Genomic DNA, 26,007 nt, shown 5'->3' with positions numbered 1-26,007 from the left:
AGGCGGAGGTTGCAGTGAGCCGAGATTGTGCCACCACACTCTAGCCTGGGTGACAGAGCAAGACTCCCATTCGAAAAAATAATAAAAATACAGTGGAGAAGCCTGACAAATACTAGCCCAGCCAGGTGACCAAGGCCAACACCAGCAACATGAGGGTTATGATGAAAGTGGCACTTTCCCTCTATGATCTTTTCACCTAAAACCCATCAGCCTGCCCTAATCATGAGAAAGACAAATGCCAATTGAGGGACATTCTGCAAAACAGATGGCAGACCTTCTCAAAACTGTCAAGGTCATTTAAAAAACAAACAAGGAAACCCATAATCCCAGCTACTCAGGAGACCAAGGTGGGAAGATCACTTAAGCCTGGGAGTTTGGGACCAGCCTAGGCAAAATAGCAAAACCTCATCTATAAAAGATAAGTACAATTTAAAAATGGTTTTAGACTTAGCCTGGTGGCTCATGCCTGTAATCCCAGCACTTTGGGAGGCTGAGGTGGGCTGATCTCTTGAGGCCAGGAGCTGGAGACCAGCCTGGCCAACATGGTGAAACCCCATTTCTACTAAAAATATAGAAATAAGCCGGGAATGGTGGTTGGCGCCTGTAATCCCAGCTACTCGGGAGGCTAAGGCAGGAGAATTGCTGGAACCCAGGAGGCGGAAGTTGTAGTGGGCCAAGATCACCCCACTGCACTCCAACCCGGGCAACAGAGCAAGACTCCATCTCAAAAAAAAACCCTAAAGCTGGGTGTGGTGGCTCACGCCTGTAATCCCCGCACTTTGGGATGCCCAGGTGGGCAGATCACCTGAGGTCAGGAGTTCGAAACCAGCCTGGTCAACATGGTGAAACCCCATCTCTACTAAAAATACAAAAATTAGCTAGATGTGGTGGTACATGCCTGTAATCCCAGCTACTCTGGAGGCTGAGGCAGGAGAATCGCTTGAACTCGGGAGATGGAAGCTGCAGTGAGCCGAGATCCTGACACTGCCCTCCAGCCTGGGCGACAGAGCAAGAATCCGTCTCAAAAAAAAAAAAAAAAAAATCCCAAAACAAAAAACAAACCAAAAAAAGGTTTTAAATGAGGATAGCTGAGAAACCGTCACAACCAAAAGGAGACTAAGGAGACATGAAGAGTAAATGTAATGTGGTGTCCTGGGGGGGGACCCTGGGACAGAAGAAGGACAGGTGTGGCAGATGCATCTGACACCAATAACGTAAGCATACCCTGTGAAAGATGTAAGAAACACACGTGACGGTCCTGAGCTAAGGAATCTGAGAGTGGCCGCTCTAGAGATTCACCCCTTATCTATGAAGAACCCTTGGCCCATCCCTTGGAACTCAGGTTATATACAGGGTCAAGGCCCTTTGCTTTGGGTTAGGTGAAGGTTGCTAAGTAAAAATGCTATATAAACTGCATACTGTTTACAAACAGTAGTGGTTCTCTTGTCCAGCCTGCTGCCGCTGGACCGTCCTCGTACGTAAGTCCCCCTCAATCAGCCCTGTGTCTCAGGCAGGTGTGATGGCTCGCACCTATAATCCCAGCACTGAGGTGGGAGGACTGCTTCAGCCCAGGAGTTCAAGACCAGCCTTGGACACCCAGTGAGACTCTATCTCTACAAAAAATAAAAACAATTAGCCGGGTGTAGTGGCATGTACATGTAGTTCTAGCTACTCAGGAGGCTGAGGTGGGAGGATCACTTGAGTGCAGGAGGATGAGGCTGCCGTAAGCAGTGATTATGCCACTGCACTCACTCCAGGTTGAACAACAGAGCAAGACCTTGCCTCAAAAAAACGAAATAAATAAATAAATAAACCCTATGTCTCGTTCACTGCCTCCAGGTCTCTTCTTCAGCCTCTTGGACACGGTGCCATCGCTATTGGCGTCAATAGGGGTCAGGCACGACACGACAGTAGGTTAAAAACTAAGGAAATTGGAATAAAGTATGGACTTAGCAATAATGTATCAATATTGGTTCATTAACTGTGACAAATGTATAATAATAACATAAGATAATAATAGAGGAAGCTGGGTGTGGGCTTCCTCTGTACCATCTTTGTGATTTTTCTGTCAATCTAAAACTATTCTAAATTAAATAATCTACTAAAAAAGAAAACAGACAAGAGACAGCCTGGGAGAAAATATCTGCCGTATAAGAAACAAGGACACTTCATCTATACCAAAAATAAACAAAATTAGCCGGGTGTGGTGGCATCCACCTAGAGTCCCCCCTACTCAGAAGACTGGGGTGGGAGGATTCCTTGAGTTCAGGAGGCTGAGGCTGCAGTGAGGAAAACATTTATAGGCAGAAAACATGAGAATGCCTATAATTTTTTTTTTTTTTCAGAAGGAGTCTCGCTTTGTCGCCAGGCTAGAGTCCAGTGGCACGATCTTGGCTCACTGCAACCTCCGCCTCCTGGGTTCAAGCGATTCTCCTGCCTCAGCCTCCTGAGTAGCTGGAATTACAGGCGCCCACCAGCACACCCAGCTAATTTTTGTATTTTTAGTAGAGACGGGGTTTCACCATGCTGGCCAGGATGGTCTCAATCTCCTGATCTTGTGATCTGCCCACCTCGGCCTCCCAAAGTGTTGGAATTACAGGTGTGAGCCACTGCCCCCGGCCGCCTTTTTTTTTTTTTTTTTGAGAAGGAGTCTCGCTTTGTTGCCTAGGCTGGAGTGCAGTGGTGCAATCTCAGTTCACTGCAACCTCCACCTCCTGGGTTCAAGCGATTCTCCTGCCTCAGCCTCCTGAGTAGCTGGGATTACAGGCACATGCCACCACGCCTGGCTAATTTTTGTGTTGTTAGTAGAGATAGGGTTTCACCATGTTGGCCAGGATGGTCTCAATCTCTTGACTCGTGATCCACCTATCTCAGCCTCCCAAAGTGCTGGGATTACAGGCATGAGCCACCACGACTGGCCTATAATTTTTTTTTAACCCAGTAGAAAACAATACAGCAGTAAAATGGGCAAAGGAAGGAAATGCAAAATTCACAGAAGAGGAGACAAACAGGTCAATACACACATGAAGAGATGCCCGACCACCCTGTCATCAAAGAAATGAAAATGAAAACAACAATAAACCATCATTTCTCCCAATGAGATTGGTAAAACTTAAGAGTAAATTGGCCGGGCGCGGTGGCTCACACCTGTAATCCCAGCACTTCGGGGGGCCGAGACGGGTGGATCATGAGGTCAGGAGATCGAGACCATTCTGGTGAATGGTCTCTGGTGAAACCCCATCTCTACTAAAAAAATACAAAAAACTAGCCAGGTGTGGTGGCGGGCGCCTGTAGTCCCAGCTACTGGGGAGGCTGAGGCAGGAGAATGGCGTAAACCCGGGAGGTGGAGCTTGCAGTGAGCTGAGATCTGGCCACTGCACTCCAGCCTGGGCAACAGAGTGAGACTCCGCCTCAAAAAAAAAAAAAAAAAAAAAAATTAGAGTAAATTGATGACATCCCGTGTTGAAGAGGGTGTGGGGAAATGAGTGGTGTAGGCAGATAAAATGGTACTGCCTTTGGAGGAGGCAATTTGGCTGTAAGTTTTCTTTTCTTTCTTTCTTTCTTTTTTTTTTTTTTGGTGAGACAGAGTCTTGCTCTGTTGCCCAGGCCGGAGTGCAGTGCCACAATCTTGGCTCACCGCAACCTCTGCCTCCCTGGTTCAAGCAATTCTCATGCTTCAGCCTCTAGAGTAGCTGGGACTATAGGAATGTGCCACCAAGGAACAAGGGGAACAAAGAAGTCATTGCTCAGCTTTGGATTTGACCTGATCTGCACCATGCCTGGCTAATTTTCCTATTTTTAATACAGACAGGATTCAACTGTGTTGACCAGGCTGGTCTCAATCTCCTGACCTTGTGATCCACCTGCCTCAGTCTCACAAAGTGCTGGGATTATAGACATGAGCCACCACGCCCAGCCTATAACTTTTAAGATAAAAATGCACATGCCCAGTGTGTTCCTTGCTGCATTATTTGTAACATCAAAAATCAGAAAAATCCTTAGTCCATTGATAGGAGACTAGGATGCACACACACAATGAAATACTCTGTGATTAACAAAAAAGCCTGAGGCGTGCTTACAGTGCAAACAGAGCAATGATCCCAGTTAACACAGCAGCACTCATGTGCCAACCTCTCTCAAAATGTAATTTTCACAACTCTGTGAGTTAATTACTATTAGTATCCCCATTTTACAGATGAGAAAAACTGAGGCAGAGAGGGGTTAAGTAACTTTTTCAAGATTGCACACTTAATAAATAGCAGAGTGAGGATTTGAACCCAAGTAAGCTGCTCTAAACAACAACAGACTGGGTGCAATGGCTGAGGCCTGTAATCTCAACACTTTGGGAGGCCAAGATGGGAGGACCCCTTGAGCTCAGGAGTTCAAAACTAGCCTGGACAATACAGTGAGACACCCATCTCTACCAAAAAAAAGGTTTTTTTCATTAGCTGGACGTGGTGGTACACACCTGTCGTCCCAGCTACTTGGAAGACTGAGGCAGGAGGATCACTTGAGCCTGGGAGGTCGAGACCAGCCTGGGCAACATAGCAAGACCCTGTCTCTACAGAAAAAAAAAAAAATTAGCGGAGCATGGTGGCACATGCCTGTAGTCCCAGCTACTTGGAAGGCTAAGGAGGGAGGATCCTTTGAACACAGGAGATTGAGGCTACAGTGAGCTATCATCACATCACTGCATTCCAACCTGGGTGATGGAGCGAGACCCTGTCTCACAAAAATAAAAATAAAAACCTCGACCACCAACTATATACACTCACACACACGAACTCACCCACACAAATCTGTGTGCATATGCATACATATATGCAAATACATAAACAACTCCTGAAAGCTCTCCACAGCCCAGCAACCTGATAAGTATCTTGCCTTTCCAGGGCAAAGTGGGAGGATGGGGGAGCGGATAGGACTTTGACCAGATCTGCATGGAAGAGTATTATTTTGATTCTGTGGTTTTTTGTTTTTCCTTTCATTCCTCTCTTCCCTGCAGCTGCCCTATTCGCAGCACACAGAGGCTGCCCACTGGACCGGCTCTCCCAGCACTACCTCCAGGGAGGGCAGATGCAGGGGAACAAAGAAGTCGTTGCTAAGCTTTGGGTTTCAAATTAGACTTTTTCAAAGCCCATAACAGAAACAATGGCCTTGAGAACAAGCCTCCCATGTAGCAGCCTTTCATGGCTGGGCTGTTGAGGGAGAAGAAGTTTGTTGAGAAAAGAGCCACAGGCTCACAGCCAAAGGTGTACAGCAGCCACATAGGAATGGAAGAAGCTGGGGGCAGGCAGGCACATTTTCCTGCTCCTGAGGTAGCCTGAGGCCTTGTCCCAACCGACATTCTCTCCATGCCCACCTCCCCAGGCCCTGCCCCCGGGAGTGCTGAGTGCCTTCTAGCCCCTGGGAGAGTAACTTAGCCATGCCCAATAAAACCAGAAATAAAAAAAATAAAACCAGAAAGGTCAGGAGGCTGAGTCTGGGTCCTCAGGCCTCAGGAAGCTGCAAGGGGATCCCCTACCACCAGGCTTGTATCCCATGGAGATACAAGCTCCTCCAAACGTTTCTCCAGCCTCCTAAGGATGGGAGAGGGTTGTAGGACTAGAGGACCTGGCACCAGGAAGGGAGGCTGCTACCCGCCCGCTTGTGGTCTGCCTACCTGTTAACACAGGCCTCGTCAGGCCCTGGCCAGCAGGGACCGAGGCCGATGTCCAGGAGCTGAGGGGCAAGTAGCCCTCAGGGGGAGGACAGAGAAAGGTGTGGTGACTAGGTGCCCCCTTCCTGATGCTGGGACCAACTTAAACCTGCGGTGCTTGGCTTTGCCCTGGGACAAGAGGAGAAAGGGCAGGGAGAAAAAATTGTTTCATGAAATTCAGTGGGTTGACAAAATAGAATAGAATCAAATCAAATAACAGAGTATTACTTTATGAAACTTTTGCTACATGATTATTGATTAAATGTTGTGCTGGCTTCAAAGTGTACCGGGTTTCCTACCGTTAGTCAAGGCCAAACATGTGAGAAAAATTTTCTCAAAGACTACAAAAAGTCTCCGTGTAGGTCCGGCTGGTGAGATGAGTTTGGTTATTAGAGAGTTAGAGGCCGGGCGCGGTGGCTCAAGCCTGTAATCCCAGCACTTTGGGAGGCCGAGGCGGGCGGATCACGAGGTCAGGAGATTGAGACCATCCTGGCTAACACGGTGAAACCCCGTCTCTACTAAAAATACAAAAAACTAGCCGGGCGAGGTGGCGGGCGCCTGTAGTCCCAGCTACTCGGGAGGCTGAGGCAGGAGAATGGCGGGAACCCGGGAGGCGGAGCTTGCAGTGAGCCGAGATCCAGCCACTGCGCTCCAGCCTGGGCGACACAGCGAGACTCCGTCTCAAAAAAAAAAAAAAAAAAAAGAGAGAGAGAGAGTTAGAAAGGGTTACATTTTTATACCAACTCTTATCTTTAGGATCTTTTTTTTTTTTTTTTTTTTTTTGAGACGGAGTCTCGCTGTGTCGCCCAGGCTGGAGCGCAGTGGCTGGATCTCGGCTCACTGCAAGCTCCGCCTCCCGGGTTCCCGCCATTCTCCTGCCTCAGCCTCCCGAGTAGCTGGGACTACAGGCGCCCGCCACCTCGCCCGGCTAGTTTTTTGTATTTTTAGTAGAGACGGGGTTTCACCGTGTTAGCCAGGATGGTCTCAATCTCCTGACCTCGTGATCCGCCCGCCTCGGCCTCCCAAAGTGCTGGGATTACAGGCTTGAGCCACCGCGCCCGGCCTATCTTTAGGATCTTAAACTACAGCCATTTTGTTTGATTTTTGGTACAGTGAGGATATAAGTGTATTACTTCTGTAATTTAAAAATGTTACTGGCCGGGTTCTGTGGCTCCCAGCACTTTGGGAGGCCAAAGCGGACAGATCACCTGAAGTCAGGAGTTCAAGACCAGCCTGACCAACATGGCGAAACCCTGTCTCTACTAAAAATACAAAAAAAAAAAAAAAAAAAAAAATTAGCCAGGCGTGGTGGCAGGCGCCTGTAATCCCAGCTACTCCAGGGTCCAAGGCACAGAACTGCTTGAACTCGGGAGGCGGAGGTTGCAGTGAGCCAAGATTGCGCCACTGTACTCCAGCCTGAGCAACAGAGCAAGACTCTGTCTCAAAATAAATAAATAAACAAATAAAGTTACTGATTGTCCCTGACATCAAAAAGGGATTAGTGGGCTCAACAGGCACAGGGGTGGCCATTGTGATAGGGGATGGTAGGAGAATAAACCCCTTCGTTCTTTAACTCGGTATCTGAGGAGTTTTGTCGGCCGCTCTTCCTGCTACAATAAAACAGGTTGCAGTAAAGAAGCCAGCTAAAACCCACCAAAACCAAGATGGCAATGAGAGTGGCCTCTGTTCGTCCTCACTGCTACACTGTCATCAGCACCATGACAGTTTACAAAATGCCATGTCAATGCCAGGAAGTTACCCTATATGGTCTAAAAAGGGGAGGCATGAATAATTCACCCCTTGTTTAGCGTATCATCAAGAAATAATCTCATGCCTGTAATCTCAGCACTTTGGGAGGCCGAGGCAGGCAGATCACTTGAAGTCAGGAGTTTGAGACCAGCTTGGCCAACATGGTGAAACCCTGTTCCTACTGAAAATACAAAAATGTAGCCGGGTATGGTGGTGCACACCTGTAATCCCAGCTACTCAGGAGGTTGAGACAGGAGAATTGCTTGAACCCGGGAGGCAGAGGTTGCAGTGAGCCAAGATCATGACACTGCACTCCAGCCTGGGTGACATAGTGAGACCCCATCAGAAAAAAAACAAAGGACCATAAAAATGGGCAACCAGCAGCCCTTGGGGCTGCTCTGCGTATGAAGTAGGCATGCTTTTGTTTCTTTACTTTCTTAATAAACTTACTTTCACTTTATAGACTCGTCCAAATTCTTCCTTGTGCAAGATCCAAGAAGCTTCTCTTGGGGTCTGGACTGGGACCCATTTCCGGTAACACCATGGGCAGTGATTGGGTCACTCAACTCTAGCCTAGAGCAACGGAGCTAGACCCTGTCTCAAAAAAAAAAAAAAAGAGAGAGAATTGTAAGACAGCAACAGCAGAGCATTAACCATGTACTGGGCCCTGTGTGCAAGCTCAGGTTTTACACTTGTGAAGCCAACCCTAAAGAGAGGCCTTGAACTAGATACTGAGGTCGGTGTGTGTACTGCAGGCTGGAGTCCTCATATGTGCTCATGCACAGAGGTAGGCACGCAAACAACCAGTTCAAACAGCAAGCAGAACACAAGCAGAGAGGAAATCGAGTTGCAAAGGCAGAGAGATTAGTTCCACAGGAAGAGTCAGTAAAGAAGTCGGCTAAAACCCACCAAAACCAAGGTGGCAATGAGAGTGGCTTCTGTTCGTCTTCACTGCTACACTCCCATCAGCACCGTGACGGTGCATTCAGCACAGGTGAAGAATGAGCAGGCATCAAAGATGCATTCTTAGCTGTCAATATCCCCAACTCTTCCCCTCGTCAAGGGCAGGCTTCGGCAGCCATGCTCATATGTATCACCTGACCCTCACGCTCTTGGCCACTGTGGGTTGGAGGAGGACTGATCACCTGACCCAAGCCAGCCAATCAGAGCTCTCTCCCGACACTGGCTCAGGTTGAAGTTGTGAAAATGTTAATTGGGGGAGCTGTGGCTGGCAAAGGAAAAAGGAAGGGGAAGGGATTGGGCTTATAATGGTCTCTCCAACCCTGATCCTGTCGTTTATGGACATTTGGCTGCGCTGCTGCCTTGAGGTGCCTTGCAATGCTGGGTCTATTTGTTAAAGCCACCTCTGTTGCTTCACCCAGCTTGAGTGGGTTTCTGTTGCTTGCTAGGGGTTGGGAAGGCTTCACCGACTAAGGGAAAATGATTCAGGTCCTGAAGAATGAGCAAGATAGGGGAGTGGACTTCCTGGTGGGGTTGAGGGCGCCTGAACACCTGGGAGGCAAGTTGAGGCCAAGACCTAGGGTGATAGAGAGGCAGGGTAGGCTCCCCAGTGAGTAGGAGGCAGAAGGAACCACAGCAGAGCTCCAGATCTCCTGGCCCAAAGGACACTCCTCCCTAAGGGGAGCGTGAGACTAAGGAACTCTCATGCCCTGTGTCGGGCTCATGGGCGAAGGGCCTTCCCAGGGACTGCACCATGGCCTGTCCCTGGCCTTACCCAGGGGCCGCCCTCTTAGGTTCTGCAGGACCCAGGGGTCACAGCTCTGTGGGGTGCTCCACTGAACACTTCCTTCAGACTCCTTCAGGTTTGCTATTTTTACCTGCCGAGTTCTCAGTTCCTGAGTGGGAGGCAATAATAAAAGGGAGTGGGTGGGGAAGAGGAATTAATATATTTCTTTTTTCTTTTCTTTTTTTTTTTTTTTTTTTGAGACAGAGTTTCACTCTTGTTGCCCGGACTGGGCTGGAGTGCAATGGGGCGGCCTCGGCTCACGGCAACCTCCACCTCCGGGGTTCAAGTGATTCTCCTGCCTCAGCCTCCAGAGTAGCTGGGATTACAGGCATGCGCCACCATGCCTGGCTAATTTTGTATTTTTAGTAGAGACAGGGTTTCACTACATTAGCCAGCCTGGTCTTGAACTCCTGAACTCAGGTGATCTGCCCACCTTGGTCTCCCAGAGTGCTGGGATTGCAGGTGTGAGCCACCGCACCCCAGCCTTTTTTTTTTTTTTTAATTAAAAAAGTGGATTTGGATAGAGGGTTTTTCCTTTTCGTTTTTGACGAGGAGCACTTCCTTCCCGATCCTGAGGAAGCCCTTTTTTTTTTTTTTTTTTTTTAAGGCAGAGTCTTGCTGTGTCACCCCAGCTGGAGTGCAATGGCGTGATCTCGGCTCAGTGAAACCTCCGCCTCCCGGGTTCAAGCGGTTCTCCTGCCTCAGAGTAGGCTGGGACTACAGGCGCGTGCCACCATGCCCGGCTAATTTTTGTATTTTTAATAGAGACGGGGTTTCGCCATGTTGACCAGCCTGGTCTTGAACTCCTGAACTCAGGTGATCCGCCCGCCTCACCCTCCCAAAGTGCTGAGATTACAGGCGTGAGCCATTGCACCCGGCCAGGAAGCCCTTCTTAATCTGATTTTTCCTCCTTTCAGTTCTTTTATTCACTGCTTATTCATCAACTCTTTACTATTACTTGTTACTATTGGTTTGAATCCCACCTCTGCCACCTGCTGGTGTTTATTCTTGGCTACATTTCTTCTTTTTTTTTAGAGACAAGTTCTTGCTCTGTTGCCCAGGCTGGAGTGCAGTGTCGTGATCATTGCTCATTGCAGCCTCAACCTCCTGTGCTCAAGTGATCCTCCCACCTCGGCCTCCAGAGTATCTAGGACTACAGGCGTGAGATGGCTACATCTCTTTTTTTTTTTTTTTTTGGAGACAGAGTCTCGCCCTGTTGCCCAGGCTAGAGTGCAATGGCGTGATCTCGGCTCACTGCAACCTCCACCTCCTGGGTTCAAGCGATTCTCCCACCTCAGCCTCCCGAGTAGCTGGAATTACAGGCATGCAGCATCATGCCCTTCTAATTTTTGTATTTTTGTAGAGATGGGGTTTCACCATGTTGGTCAGGCTGGTCTTGAACCCCTGACCTCAGATGATCCGCCCGCCTCAGCCTCTCAAAGTGCTGGGATTGCAGGCGTGAGCCACTGCACCCGGCCTGACTACATTTCTTAACCTCTCTGTACCTCAGGTTCCGAATGTGTAACCTGCAGGCTGATAAAGGAAGCTTGGTGATGAGAGTCCTGGGAGGATCGAGTGAGCCAATATATGTAATGCTCTGAGAATGGTGCCAGGTATATAAAGACTGCATGCATGTGGGTTCTTGGGGCTGTTGTTGTTGTTGTTATTGTTGGTGTTTTGAGACAAGGTCTGGCTCTTGTTGCCCAGGCTAGAGTACAGTGCATCTTGGCTCCCTGCAACCTCGCCCTCCCAGGCCCAAGCGATCCTCCACCTCAGCCTCCCAAGTAGCTGAGACCGTAGGCATGTGCTACCACGCCTAGCTAATGTTTGTATTTTTTGTAGAGATGGGGTCTCACTTTGTTGTCTAGGCTGGTCCCAAACTCCTGCGCTTAAGTGATCCCGATGCCTTGGCCTCCTGAAGTGCTGGGGTTACAGGTGTGAGTCACTATGCCCCACCTTTGATTGATTTTTTTTTTTTTTTTTTCTGAAAAAGGCTGGAGGGCAGTGGCTCGATCTTGGCTCTGCAACCTCTACCTCCCAGGCTCAAGCAATTCTCATGCCTCAGCCTCCTGAGTAGCTGGGACTACAGGTGTGCGCCCCCACACCTGGCTAATTTTTGTATATTTAGTAGAGACTGGGTTTCACCATGTTGGCCGGGCTGGTCTTGAACTCCTAGCCTAAAGCAATCCATCCACCTCAGCCTCCCAAAGTGCTGGGATTATAGGCGTGAGCCATTGCGCCCGGCCCCGGCTCTTGATTTTTAAATACTGACAAAGCACCTGCTATATGCTGGGCCTGAAGGCTAGAGAGATGAATAAGACACCTCATCTATGCTTCAGGTTCCCAGCGTCTAGTAGGAACAGGCACAGGAACAAATAATTCCAGGACAGACACTGTAAATGTGTTAGAGGGAGAGTCCAGGAAAGGGGAGTGAGTGACTTGCTGGAGCATTTACGGAAGTCTTCGTGGGAGAGAGTTTTAAAGGATGAAGAGTTTACATCCTCTGGAAAGAAGCAAATAGAAGGTGTTCCAGGCAAAAGGAACTGCATTGAGTAAAAGCATGGAGGCAAGAAAGGGCTTGGTGTGTTTGAGAAACAGTGAGTAGGGCATGGTGGTGGCGGAAGCTTAAAGTGTATGGCCCAAGGACAGTGACAGCTGGACAAGAAGCTGAAGTGACAGTAAGAAAACACTGAAACCGGCCGGGCACGGTGGCTCAAGCCTGTAATCCCAGCACTTTGGGAGGCCGAGGCGGGTGGATCACGAGGTCAGGAGATCGAGACCATCCCTGGCTAACATGGTGAAACCCCGTCTCTACTAAAAATACAAAAAACTAGCCGGGCGTGGTTGCGGGCGCCTGTAGTCCCAGCTACTCTGAGGCTGAGGCAGGAGAATGGGGTGAACCTGGGAGGCGGAGCTTGCAGTGAGCCAAGATCACGCCACTGCACCCCAGCCTGGGCGACACAGCGAGACTCCGTCTCAAAAAAAAAAAAAAAAAAAGAAAAGAAAACACTGAAACCATTTGACCTTTGATTTCTGGCTTGATGGAGACATGTAGAGGACAATGTTTTGTCCCTCCCAGGCTAGAAAAAGACAGAACTGAGTCCTAGGGATTACCCTGAAGCATCATCTCCACTCATCCATTCTGCCCCACAGCAACATCTGTGCCATTTATCTCCCAGACTCCCTCGTGGTGAGGCGGGTGGTGGCAGTGTGACTTCTGGAGCTGGCCACCTCGCCCAGGTCCAGGCTCCAGCTCTAACATGCTGGGCCCCAAGGGCCGGGCAGGAGAGATTGCAGCCAAGATGGGGGCAGTGTCCAGACAGTGGACAGCATGATGTAGCCAAGCCCCAGTAACCCTCAGGTCCCCCCCACCCCTCCCTGGGCCCTGGGCCCTGGGCCCAACCCTGAGCTCATGCCCCTTTGTCTTGCCAGACCTGTTCCGGCTCCATGTTAACTGGCTGCCCAGTACCCTGCTGGTGACACCTGCCACCACCTCCAAATGCCTTCTGTGGCTGCCCTGCATCCTGCTCATGCCAGTGAGGGCCTGGGACCTGTCCCCGAGCAACCTGGGGAAGGGCAGCTTCCAGCTGTGACTCAGAGCCTGTGGAGGGGTCAGGAGATGCGTTCCTGTGGTGCTTCTGGTTGTCCTATGTTACCAGGGGTCTATCAGTGATGGTGCCCACACCTTTTTTTTGTCTTGACTCCTAGAACAAGTTGAAACAAAGGAATTCCAGACCTGGGAAAGTGGAGAAAGAATTTTGGGGTCAGAGCCATTTAAGACTTTGCCTAGGGCCTGGGTCTTCTGTCTCCTAAAGGCCTCATCCCATAGCACGCCACACAAACATGTCACACATCACACAAACACACGTCGTATGTCACAGTAAGTAGAATTTTTTATTACACTATGTTCAGGTGCAGTATTCTCGTTGGCAACATATTTGTGCATGATCAAATATTAACTTTAGCTAGGTGCAGTGGAACCTACCTATAGCCCCAGCTTCTTGGGAGGCTGACGGGGAGGGTCACCTGAGCTCAAGAGTTTGAATCCAGCCTGGGCAACATAATGAGACCCCCATCTCTAACAAAATGAAATGAAATAATAAAGTATACACGTATTAACTTTGATTTTCTTTTTTTTTTTGAGATGGAGTTTTGGTCAGGAATGCAATGGCACGATCTTGGCTCACTGCAACCTCTACCTCCTGGGTTCAAGCAATTCTCCTACCTCAGCCTCTTGAACAGCTGGGATTACAGGTGCGTGCTACCATGTCCGGCTAATTTTTGTATTTTTAGTAGAGATGAGGTCTCACCATGTTGGTCAGGCTGATCTCGAACTCCTGACCTCAGGTGATCTACCTGCCTGGGCCTCCCAAAGTGCTGGGATTACAGGCGTGAGCCACCTCCTCCAGTCTCATTTTGTTTTCTTATTTGGAAGCCAATCATTTTCCCCAGATGCCAGGCATTGTCGGCTCTTTCCACACTGGGTCCAAGGCAGTAGGCTATGAAAAGCCCTCCACAGAGTCTCTTGGTATCTGCCCAGTTTCCTCTGCTTGGGCTGTCTTTTCCCACCCACCTTGCCTGGCTGATGCCTGATCATCTTTCAGGTCTTGGTTTTGTTTTTTGGGTTTTTTTTGTTTGCTTTTTGTTTTGTTTTGTTTTTTGGAGACGTAGTTTTGCTCTGTCACCCGGACTGGAGTACAGTGGCACGATCTTGGCTCACTGCAACCTCTGCCTCCCGGGTTCAAGCGATTCTCCTGCCTCAGCCTCCTGAGTAGGTGGGATTACTGGCACGCACCACCACGTCCAGCTAATTTTTGTATTTTTAGTAGAGATGGGATTTTACCATGTTGGCCAGGCTGATCTCAAACTCCTGACCTCGTGATCTGCCCACCTCAGCCTCACAAAGTGCTGGGATTACAGGTGTGAGCCACTGTACCCGGCCCAGGTCTTGGTTTAAAAGTCACCTCCAGTCAGGCATGGTGGCTCACACCTGTAATCCCAGCACTTTGGGAGCCCGAGGCGGGGTAGATCACCTGAGGTCAGGAATTGAGACCAGCCTGGCCAACATGGTGAAACCTTGCCTCTACTAAAAATACAAAAAGTAGCCAGGCGTGGTGGTGGGTGCCTGTTGTCCCAGCTACTGGGGAGTCTGAGGCAGGAGAATCGCTTGAACCCGGGAGGTGGAGGTTGCAGTGAGCCGAGATTGTACCACTGCACTCCAGCCTGGACGACAGAGTGAGACTCCGTCTCCAAAAATTTAAAAATAATAATAAATAAATAAAAGTCACCTCCTCCAAGAAATGCTCTCTGAAGCCCTCCCGCCTCAGACTGAGTGAACTACTCCACCTTTGTGCTGCCACATCACAGCGCCTTGTGACTTCTTGGCTATGAGTTGGCTTCTTCCATCAGATTATGAGTCCAAGAGGGTAGGGTCTGTCTCATTCATTGGCCCTCAGACCAGCATCCCTCTGAAAATGTAAGTGCTTATAAATATCAGCAGGGAAATGAGGCAAACGGACCTTGAAGTCAGCACTGGAGCTGGTTCTCTGTCAGCCTTAAAATGCTAAGAGCGGCCGGACGCGGTGGCTCAAGCCTGTAATCCCAGCACTTTGGGAGGCCGAGACGGGCGGATCACGAGGTCAGGAGATCGAGACCATCCTGGCTAACACAATGAAACCCCGTCTCCACTAAAAATACAAAAAAATTAGCCGGGCGTGGTGGCGGCGCCTGTAGTCCCAGCTACTCGGGAGGCTGAGGCAGGAGAATGGCGGGAACCCGGGAGGCGGAGCTTGCAGTGAGCCGAGATCGCGCCACTGCACTCCAGCCTGGGCGACAGAGCGAGACTCCGCCTCAAAAAAATAAATAAATAAATAAATAAAAAATAAAAATAAAAAAAATAAAATAAAATAAAATGCTAAGAGCATCACTTTTCAGGATCTCATTTGAGGGTCTCACTCATCTAGGAGGTTGGCACAGTTATTAACTATATTTTGCAGTGGAGGAAACTGAGGCACAGAGACGGTAAGGAACTAATCCAAGGTCACACAGCGACTTCAGTGTTCTTAACCACACGTGCTGTGTCAGAGATTTAGCATGAAGTAACCACACACTGAAAGGGGGCTGTTGTGTTTCTTCCTTCAAAGGGAGGGGACTGTGAAAAGATAAGGCTTTTGAGACCTGGGGGGGTCATCCTTTCCTTTGGGAGGAGGTTGGGAATCTGCCGGTCATTCCTGAATTCTGGGTCTCCAGGAGTGAGTCCCTGTCCTCACAGGCGCAGGCCCCAGAGTCCAGAAGGAAAGTGGGTATAAGTGGCTTGAGCCTGATCAATTCAGTGTAATTGACACACAGAGTGGAGAGGAGCAGCCCAGCCAGGCAGTATGTAGTGTCTCAGGTTGCAAAGGGCTCTTCAGGAACCACCCGTAACATAACTTAGTTGGGGCTAGGATCCCTACCAGGCACTCTTATTTATATATCTCCCTTGATGGGGAGCTTGCCCCATCTCGGGGTCATTTTCACTGTGGGGGCCCTGGCCATGCAAGTTCTTGTAGTCTGCCGAGCTGATACCTGCCTCCCTGCAGCTTCCTCAGGGCGCTGGTGCTCAGGGCCTGGCAGGGTTGCACCTTCTTCCCTTTCTCCCTGCAGCCCTTCCAGGAGCTGAGTGAGTGTCTGGGCCTTTCTGGTCTTCAGCGAGGGCTCCTGTCTCTCTCCTGTTTGTCCCAGCCCCCAACCCTGACAGTCAAGGCCTTTAGTCCTTGAGCCCATCCCATTCACCCTTCGAGGCTCCTGGCCCACAAGCCCCCTCCCTGGGCCGGGGTCCCACCAGCCAGTTACCTCATTACTGAATGGATCCTCCCCTGTCTGTGTGTCTTCCCATAAGGTTACAGGCCCCTGTCAAGTGTGGCTCCCGGGGCAGGGCCTCCCTGCCCTCCACTCGGCTGCAGTCTGCTCAGCGCCCTTAGCACAGGCTGGGGCTAATGTCATCTGCGTTCCTTTCCTGGGGCAGCCATGACAAATTACTGCAACCTTGGCAGCTTACAAAACCAGAAATTAATTCTCTCACAGTTCTGGAGGCCAGAGCCCAGAATCAAGGTGTTGGCAGGGCTGGTTCCCTCCAGAGGCTCTCTGGAGAATCCATCCCAGGCCTCTGTCCTAGTTTCCGGGGGCTGCCAGCAACTCTTGGTGTTCCTTGGCTGAGGATTTCATGACTCCAGCCCCTGCCTCCGTCTCCACGTGGCCTTCTCTCTCTGTGCCTTCGTGACTAAGACGTCCCCGTTTTCTTTCTTATAAGGACACCACCCATCGCATGTATGGCCCACTGTAAATCTAGAGTGATTACATCTTGAGATCTTTCACTTAATTACATCTGCAAAGACCTTGTTTCCAAAAAAGATGACAGTCGCAAGTGCTAGGTGTTAGGACCCCGATGTATCTTTTTGGAGGATCACAAGTCAACTCGCTGCAACCATCCCATCAGCCTAGATGTGTGTAGATGTGTCTGGAATCAGGGAGGGTGTCCCCTTCACCTCCACATCCCATGGAAAGTGCTCACTGGAAGGAGGGAAGATCTTGTTAATGGATTTGATGATTGGGAATCCAAGCAGTGCGCCCCGAGCAGATGCCCGGGGGAGCGGAGCTGAGTATGGGGGCGGGGAACAGGTGAGGGCCCACAGATCCAAGGGCTGGCTTCCCTGAAGCTCCCAGCACCAGCTTCTCTGGAAAGGGTTGGAGCAGCAGCTCCTGCCGGGCTGCCCTCTGCCAGGCACTGAGGCCATCCTGTGAGCCAGGCAGGGGACCCAGCAACGGGGAGCTGGTGGAAGCTTGGGGCCTTGTGGGTGAGACCCAGACTGGACAATAAGGGGCTGAGGGATCATAGTGGGGGTAGGACTAGGGGTGGGGGTGGGGGTAGCAGGCAGGCCCCAAGGCCGTTTTGACTCACATGGAGACAGCATCGAGGTGTGGCATGGGTGCCTGAGAACCCAGAGGGGCCTAGGTGCCCTGGCTGGCTGTCCGTGGCCCACAAACCTGGCCAGGTTCCCTGTCCTGCCCTCCAAGGCAGCAGGGATCCTCATGGTCTCCTCACTCCCACTCTTGATGCTCCCTGGAGGCTGGTGGCAGCCAGACTGCTTTGGGTGTGTGCAGGGTGGCTGGAATGGGCAAGTAAAAAAATTAAAAAATAACAATAATGTCACTGTAAAATATTCCTGCATCATGTAGCTCCTGCCACAAACTACTTAAAAGACAACTGCTTTCTTCGTCTAGTGCTCAAACTTTCTAGATGTGAGTCCACCGAGCTGGTGTACACCTTGAGTAAACTGTCCTACACCCCATTCGGTCTCTCCGGCCCCTTACTTTCCAGCAGCAATGGGAGATCCCTGCCTTGCATCCAGAGCTGCGGCTCCTTCTTAAGCTTCCCCCAACCAAGGGGATCCCGGTAACAGGTGGAGAGGCAGCGCAGGTGTCTTTTGGAAATAGAGACCAGTAGTCCCTGGGGAAGGGATCACAACAGGAGGGCAGGGCAGCCAAGGCCAGCGCGGGAAAGCAAGTCCCTGCCACCCCTGCTGGCCTCAGCCTGGCCCCATGAGTGCTGGCCTCCAATGCAGGCCCAGCTCCTCAGCATCCTCTCTGCACCCCATGGGCTGCTCTCCAAGGACCTGTGTTATAGACAGCTGCTTCCAGGGGCCACATCCTTACCCTGGCATGGAGGCAGGGGGGCCATCAGGCAGGTTGTGGCATGATGGGAGTCCCATCTGGGAACAAAGAGAAGGGAAAGGGAAGCGCTTTCTCTCCAAGGAGTGAGCCACCTCACCCGGCCACAACAAAAAATTTTAAAGGCTGGATGCCTGTAATTCCAGCACTTTGGGAGGCTGAGGCAGGCAGATCACCTGAGGTCAGGAGTTCGAGACCAGCCTGGCCAACATGGTGGAACCCCGACTCTACTAAAAATACAAAAATTAGCTGGGTGTGGTGGCAGGTGCCTGTAATTCCAGCTACTTGGGAGGCTGAGGCAGGAGAATCACTTGAACCCAGGAGGTGGAGGTTGCAGTGAACCGATATTGCACCATTGCACTCCAGCCTAGGGGACAAGAGTGAGGCTACATTTCAAAAATAATTTAAAAGGCCGGGCGCGGTGGCTCACGCATGTAATCCTAGTGCTTTGGGAGGCCGAGGCAGGTGGATCACTTAAGGTCAGGAGTTCGAGACCAGCCTGGTCAACATGGTGAAACCCCCATCTCTACTAAAAAATACAAAAATTAGCCAGGTGTGGTGGCACGTGCCTGTAATCCCAACTACTCGGGAGACTGAGGCAGGAGAATCTCTTGAATTTGGGAGGCAGAGGTTGCAGTGAGCTGAGATCCTGCCACTGCATTCCAGCCTGGGGGACAAGAGCGAAACTCTGTCTCAAAAAAAGAAAAAAAAATTTTTTTTTTCAATAGTTGGGCTGGCTACTCTGGGTACACTGCCTGTGGGGTAGCCCTGCTCCACAAGGAGCAATACCAAAAAGAAAAAGATAAAAGAAAAATAGCTGGGCATGGTGACATGTGCCTGTAGTCCCAGCTATTTAGGAGGCTGAGGTGGAAGAATGGCTTGAGCCCTGTAATTCAAGTCTGCAATGAGCCATGGTCTTGCCACCACATTTCAGCCTGGGTGACAAAGCAAGATTCTGTCTCTTAAAAAAGAAAAAGAAAAAAGAAGTGAAAGAGTTGGGCCTGTGGGATGCACAGGGCAGACACGTGGCTGGTGCCTCATGAGCTGAGCCAGGGCCTGGAAAGTGAAGAACTGAGGCCGAGTGCAGTGGCTCAACGCCTACAGTTCTAACTGTATTCATCCATTTTCATGCTGCTCATAAACACGTACACAAGACTGGGCAATTTATAAAGAAAGAGAGGTTTAAAGGACTCACAGTTCCATGTGGCTGGGGAGGCCTCACGATCATGGCAGAAGGCAAAAAGCACGTCTTACATGGTGGCAGACGAGAGAAAATGAGAGCCAAGGGAAAGGGGTTTCCCCTTATAAAACCATCAGATCGCCGGGCACAGTGACTCATGCCTGTAATCCCAGGACTTTGGGAGGCTGAGGTGGGCGGATCACCTCAGGAAGCTCAAGACCAGCCTGATCAACATGGAGAAACCCCGTCTCTACTAAAAATACAAAATTAGCTGGGCATGGTGGCATATGCCTGTAATCTCAGCTACTCGGGAGGTTCAGGCAGGAGAATCGCTTGAACCCGGGAGGTGGAGGTTGCAGTGAGCCAAGATCGTGCCTTTGCTCTCCAGCCTGGGTAACAAGAGCGAAACTCCATCTCAAAAAATCACAAAATCCATCAGATCTCATGAGATTTACTACCACGAGAACAGTATGGGGGAAACCGGCCCCCATGATTTAATTATTTCCCACTGGGTCCCTCCTACAACACGTGGGAATTATGGGAACTACAATCCAAGATGAGATTTGGGTGGGGACACAGCCAAACTGTATCACCGACACTCTGGGAGGCCGAGGAGGGGGGATCACTTGAGCCCAGGAGTTCATGACCAACCTGGGCAATGTGTCGAAACCCCATCTCTACAAAAATACAAAAAATTAGCCATGCGTGGTGGTGCGAGCCGGTAATCCCAGCTACTCAGAAGGCTGAGGTGGGAGGATCACCTGAGTCTGGGTGGTCAAGGCTGCAGTAAGCCATCTTTGTGCCACTGCACTCTAGCCTGGGTGACAGAGTGAGACCCTGTCTCAAAAAAAAAAAGTAGAGAGCCGCTGGCTGCAGCGCTGGTCTTAGGGCCCAGCTGTGTGGCCTTGGGAGCCTTTTCTTTCTAGTCTCTTCACCTGTAAGTGTCACTGACTCCACGCACAGCATCTCTATGGTGCTCAGATGGAGCATCCTTTGGGCCAGACCTCAGGGTGGGGCCTCCCCTGAGGTGCCCTGCTCTTCAGGAAGCGGTCCCAAGTGTCCCAAAGGCCAAGGAAGAATGAGTAGGGGCTTCGCTCAGAGGAGGTGACCTCTGTAGGGTGTGATGCACAGAAGTTGGAGGAAGCCATTGGTGAGAGCAGGGAAAACACTCCAAGCAGAGGGACCAGCAAGGGAGAGTCCCTGAGGCGGAAAATGGCTTGGCAGGCATCGGGAAGGCCAGAAGGCCCAGGAGGCAGGAGCTCAGCAGGTGACAGGGATGGTGGCATGAAAGTTCAGAGAGGCCAGCAGGGCCTGTAGGCCCCAGAAAGGAGTTTGGCTTCCATTTCCAGCGCAGTATGCAGCCACATGAGATGTTTTTGCTTTTGTAAATTGTACTGAAGCAAATCACACATGCACAAAGGTATACAAATCATAAGTGTACAATGCCATGAATTTTCACAAAGTGAACACACCCAGGAGATGGGCACTGAGATCAAAACCAGAGTGTGACCAGCACCCCAGCATCCTCCCGTAGGCCCCTCTAGTCACCACCCCCATGGGGAGCAGAGTCCCATGCACGGAGTAGTTTTCCTTGTCTTTGAACCTCTTATAAATGGAACTATCAGCAGTGTTCTCTGTGTCCAGCTTCTTTAGCTCAGCAGTACATTTGTGAGATTCACCCACCTTTTTTTTTTTTTAGACGGAGTCTCTGTCGCCCAGGCTGGAGTGCAGTGGCGTGATCTCGGCTCACTGCAATCTCCACCTCCTGGTTTCAAGCGATTCTCCTGCCTCAGCCTCCTGAGTAGCTGGGATTACAGGCACCCACCACCACGCCCAGCTACTTTTGTATTTTTCAGTAGAGACAACATTTCACCACGTTGCCCAGGCTGGTCTCGAACTGAGCTCAGGCAATACACCCACCTTGGCCTCCCAAAGTACTAGAATTACAGGCGTGAGCCACTGCACTTGGTGGATTCATTCACCTTTCATCAGTGGTTGTAGTTTTGCTTCTCTTCTTAATGGCACAGTCTTCCATTGTGTCACTATACCACAATGCATCTATGCATTCGATTCATAAGCGGCATTTGTGGTCTCCTGTTTGGGGCTACTGTGAACATTCTAGCCTTGTCTTTTGGTGTACCCGTGTACACTTTTCTGATCACTGAAGGGTGTTCAACATGAAATTGACAAGATCTCATTTCAAGCTCACTCCCGCCCCTGCATCAGCTCCCCAGGGTGACACCACAACTGGACCAGCCTCAACTTTGCTTTTTTGTTTTTTAAGATGGAGTCTCGCTCTGTTGCCCAGGCCAATCTCGGCTCACCGCAGCCTCCGCCTCCCAGGTTGAAGCAATTATCTTCCCTCAGCCTCCAGAGTAGCTGGGACTACAGGTATTTTTAGTGGAGACAGGGTTTCACCATGTTGGCCAGGCTGGTCTCGAACTCCTGGCCTCAAGTGACCCGCCTACCTCAGCCTCCCAAAGTGCTGGGATTACAGGCTTGAGCCACTGTGCTGGCCTCAACTTTGTCTTTTGTTGCTTGGGTAGAATCCCCTATTAGAGTCTGGCCCCTTTTATGCCCTGATGATGTGTCTGACTCCCAACTCCCTTCCAAACCAGGAACTCGGCCATTCATTCCCCAGGCCTGGGTGTCCTGCGAAGAAAATGGACTCAAATGGACTCAGTCGTACCAAAGCTGCAGCTGGCTGTGAAGGTTGAGTTAAATGGGAAATGGCAGTGAAAGCTCAGGGCCCATTACCCAGGCCCTCCCGCCCCATAAAATGCCCTTTCTATTTGTTCTGTTCCAGGTCCAGGAAATGAAATGAAGACAAAAGCGCCCCCTGTGGGTGAGGGTAGGATGCAGCTCTCTTTCTTTTTTTCTTTTCTTTTTTTTTTTTGAGATGGAGTCTGGCTCTGTCGCCCATGCTGGAGTGCAATGGCGCGATCTTGGCTTACTGCAAGCTCTGCCTCTCGGGTTCGCGCCATTCTCCTGCCTCAGCCTCCCGAGTAGCTGGGACTACAGGTGCCCGCCACCATGCCTGGCTAATTTTTTTGTATTTTTAGTAGAGACGGGGTTTCACCGTGTTAGCCAGATGCAGCTCTCTTTCTAGGGCTCCCCAGCGCCCTGTCTTCTAGACCAAGGATGCCTGCACTGCACCAGGCCAGCACAGACCCAGCCTCCACTGAGAGGTCAGTGCCCACAGGCTGCCCTCAGCTCTAAAGGCCCAGAGTGTGGATGAGCCAGGAAGCACTGCCACCCTTGCACACTTGCTCCCCATCTGGGATCCTCACCCCATCCCAGACCATTGGAGAGGTCTCCCCAGGTGTCCACCCAGCCTGCTCCCCTGGTTACTGTGCCCACAACATGTGGCACTTCCCCCGCACCCAGCCCCTCCCAATGCAAGCCGTGCCTCACTGCCAGACTGCGCGGGCAGGGAGGGACCTGTCCCCTGTTCCCGGAAGATGGGAGATCGCCCACACCTGGCACTGTGCCCAGCCCCTGCGGGGGCGTCATAAATATCTCCTGAATGATTCATTCATTCCTTTGGGAGAGAAAGCACGACCCCTTAGTGGTTAAAGGTATGGAGTTTGAAGTCACACAGACGTGGGTTCAATTCTGGCTCTGACCTTTGGCTCTGTGATCTTGGTCACCTCTCTGAGCCTGTTTCTTCATGTAAAAAATGGAGTCACCACGACCAGACTAGGCCACAGTGAGGACTGAGATGATGTTGTAAGGCACCAGCACAGAGCTGACCTACAGTTACAGCTCAGTCGTGGTGGGAGGGAGTAATTGTCCATTCAGAAAAGGGGAAACTTTCCGCTGCGCCTCCTGTCGGTGTTTTCTTTGGCTCCCGGAGGTGCGCGGTATCGGGTCCGTTTTTAAGGTAAAGAAACTGAGGCCTAGAAAGGGAACAGGATAACCCAGAGCGCGAAGGCTGGGGCTAGAACCCAGGCCGGCTGGCTCTGAGTCCAGTGCTTGGCCTGCCTCTCAGAGGCCTGTGGGCACATCCCCACCCATCCCTGTCCCCAGTCCTGGGAGCGAGGGGTTGGGCTTGGCCTCAGGGCGTCCCTGGATCCCAGACGCGTTTGGGGATCTCCAGCTCGGACCCCGGGAGCAGAGACAGCGCTCGAGGTTGTCACTTTAAATTAAAGAGGGAGCGAGCGGGCGAGCGGGCGAGCGCGAGGGAGCGCGCGGCGGGCTCCTGGGAGCGTGCCCGGACTGCAGCGCAGCTCCGGTCCACCGCTCCGGCCCGGCCGAGCCCCTGGCCCGCGCCGCGTCCCTCGGAGGCGGGCGCCCGGCGACACTGCAGGGGTGGCGTTGCCGCCGGCGGCCGGGCTAGGCGCAGGTGCGTGCGCGCTGCGGGAGGCGGGCCGGCAGCTGGAGCCCAGCCGGAGCGGCGGCCCCTCCGCGGAGCCCGGGTGAGTACGCACCCCGACGACCCCCGTGCGCGGCCGGGATCACACCCTGATCGCGGACGCACGCAGCCCCCTCCTCAGGTCCGGGGCCCGGGACCCCAGAGCCCCGCGCACTCTGCGCGCCTGCACCTCCGCGCGGCGCTTGCACACGAACGAATGCCGGGCACCGCGCACGCTGGGCGCCCTTACCCGGCCCAGCCACTCCGCGCAGTGCGCATCGCATCGCACGCCCCGCGTGTGCACACACGCGGCTCACCCCACCATTTACACGCCTCCCCGCGCCCACGCTGCACACACGCCCCTCACTTTCGCATTCAGCAACCTGACTGTCCTCACTGTCCCTGCTCTGGCTTCACACCCCCTCCCGACACTCCGGTCCCCATACACCCTGGGGGTTCCCGAGGCAGGAGCTCTGGGTCTGCGGGAACCGTCCCAATCTGGAGGGAAACGTTGCACCCCAGCCCAAGGAGGCACTGGCTGTGTGAAGAGCCAGAGATGACCCTCAGCCTCCGGTGGCACCAGCCTGAGTGGGGGGCTTTCCAGAGCTTAGGAGAGGGGTACGGCGGGGCAGGGGAGGAAGCTTGCCCAGACTCAGGGCCTCAAGGCTGTAGATTTGGGCTGAAGTGCGGGGAGGGAGGTGGGGGGCCGGGAGCCTGGCCTGTGGGTGGAAGGCCCTAAACTGGCCATCCTGGGAGCCCTCTTCCAGGGGCTGCAGAGAGACTGTGTGCCGCCCTCCTCCATTGCCAAAAGCCTGGGAAAGCTGCACCATGGAATGTCAGCTCCTTCTCCCCATCAGGGGGTTACAGTTTTAGAGCGCAGCAGCAATAGTGCTTCCTATTAGAAATGGGAAACTGAGGCTCAGAGAGGGCAGGAGACCCACCCAAGTTACCATAGCCAGTGTGAAGAAGGGTTAGGACAAGTCCCCAAGCCCCCAGCCTCCCTACTCTGAAGTCTGAAAGCTTTCCTAAGCAGCTCTGCAGAGTGGGGGCTCCTAGCCTGGGTTTCAAACCCGGACTCTGCCACTTGTCAGCTCTGGTGACTGACTGACAAATAAGACACATCTGTAGGCTGGCAGTGCTGCCCACACTGCACCTCAGTTTCCTCTCCAGTGCAAGGAGCAGGGTAGCAGCCCCCTCAGAGGGCCGTGGTGCTGAGATGACACAGGGCAAGTCACACAGTAGGTGCCCAAGAAATGCCAGCCAGCACCTCCCAGCCAGTCTGTCCTGCGGTTTCTGTGGGCTGTTTGGGGGATGGCAGCAGGATGTGGTTATCTGAGAAAGCGGAGGAGGGGGACTTGAAAAGGTTTCAACCTAAAGATCCTGAAGAGGCTCACAGCTTGAAGAGTGAGGCTCTCCTGGGCCCACCTCCCAACCCTTCCCATTCCCTTGCTAGCCAGAGAATGATGTGAGGACACTGGGCAAGGAGGTGGGGTGGAGCAGAGGGCAGGGACAGAAGGCCCCTCTCCCCTGCCGAGGCACAGCGTTCTTGGAAAGCCAATTCTCTGACAAGCCCAGGAGGGGCCTCTGCCATGGTCTGATTCCAGCAAAGCCAGGGGAAGTGGGGGGCTCTTCTAACTCCCCACCCCAAAAGGCCTGCCTGGTCAGGAGTCAGCATGGTGGCCAAGAGCCCAGGCCCAGATCCATTGCACCCTGGCACCAATCCCGGTGTTGCTACTTGTATGCTAGGTGACCTCGGGCCCCAGCTTCCTCATCTGTAAAAGGGAGATCCATTAATCCATTGAATCATCATGTCCACATTGTGTACCTACTACAACCAGGCACAGTGCTAAGCACTTAGCACATATTATGTCCACTTGCATGCAGCAGTAAGGAGATATGGCTAGGTAGGTATGATCGAGCTGGAATTTGAACCTAGAGCTGTTTTCAATGAGTAAGCTCTGTGCAGTTTAGGGTCTGGGGGTTTGGGACTGAACGAATTGGTCGGATGGGGAGGGGTGCTGCAGGGGGTGGGATGTGCAATCTGGGAGCTCAGTGAGGGTCTGGAGCCACTCTGGTCCCCATGTTATGCTCTTTGCTGTGTGTCTGGACACCGGGGACGCTCTGGTCACAGGCTGCCCTGGTCCTACTGTACCTTGTCGCTATCCTCTTCTAGCCAAAGCCACAGTCCCTCTGCCTGGCAGACCTCCAGGCTGCCAGCGGGAGCCCACTGAGGTCGTCCCAGGTGAGATGGAGTCAGGGGGTCTCAAAGTGAGCAAAGCTGTTGAGAAGGGTACCTGCTGTACAGCCAGCACTTGCAACTTGGTCTCGGCTTCCTGCTCACTGGTTGGGTGACCTTGGGCCAATTCACTGCCCTTCTCTGAGCCTCCCTCTCGTCCTCTGTGGAGGACAGTCTGTGGAGGATGGGGTAGTAACAGGATTTGCCCCATGGGTCTTACGGATGGGGAAGATGACATGAGGGTTGTCACTGCTAATGAAAGAGGGGCTGGACTGAGCAGCAGGAATGGCTGCCAGGCCCAGCTCTACCACTGCTGGCTGTGTGGCTTTGGGCAAGT

The 26,007-nt window shown here is 52.0% G+C and overlaps 1 protein-coding gene and 2 long non-coding RNA genes across 11 annotated transcripts in view; 1 reads left to right on the top strand and 2 right to left on the bottom strand.

The window, feature by feature from the left end:
* Window positions 1-5,662: 5,662 nt before the first annotated feature.
* On the bottom strand, window positions 5,663-8,496 carry LOC144334100 (uncharacterized). The gene is made up of 3 exons (XR_013403524.1): window positions 8,357-8,496; window positions 7,898-8,041; window positions 5,663-5,827 (listed from the first exon to the last, which is right to left on the bottom strand). It is a non-coding gene; the product is annotated as an uncharacterized LOC144334100 (long non-coding RNA).
* A 2,450-nt stretch (window positions 8,497-10,946) lies between these two features.
* Window positions 10,947-26,007, top strand: part of SYT12 (synaptotagmin 12) — a 42,456-nt gene continuing 27,395 nt past the window's right edge. For 5 of the 9 annotated variants that reach the window (XR_013403518.1, XR_013403519.1, XM_028833181.2 and 2 more), the window contains exon 1: window positions 22,911-23,498. The gene's annotated coding sequence lies outside the window, so the exon portion shown is untranslated. Of the gene's footprint in view, window positions 11,067-22,910; window positions 23,499-26,007 lie in introns of those variants that run through there. The other 4 variants (XM_077962085.1, XM_028833180.2, XM_077962090.1 and 1 more) reach the window with 3 other exon arrangements.
* Window positions 13,609-19,176, bottom strand: LOC144334098 (uncharacterized). Its single transcript, XR_013403522.1, has 5 exons — window positions 19,096-19,176; window positions 17,131-17,338; window positions 15,110-16,742; window positions 14,418-14,757; window positions 13,609-13,884 (listed from the first exon to the last, which is right to left on the bottom strand). It is a non-coding gene; the product is annotated as an uncharacterized LOC144334098 (long non-coding RNA).

This window comes from Macaca mulatta, chromosome 14, assembly GCF_049350105.2.
Source record: "Macaca mulatta isolate MMU2019108-1 chromosome 14, T2T-MMU8v2.0, whole genome shotgun sequence".
In the NCBI taxonomy this organism is placed as follows: Eukaryota; Metazoa; Chordata; class Mammalia; order Primates; family Cercopithecidae; genus Macaca; species Macaca mulatta.
The sequence above is the reverse complement of the archived record's forward strand: the minus strand, read 5'-3'. Positions and strand labels throughout refer to the sequence as shown.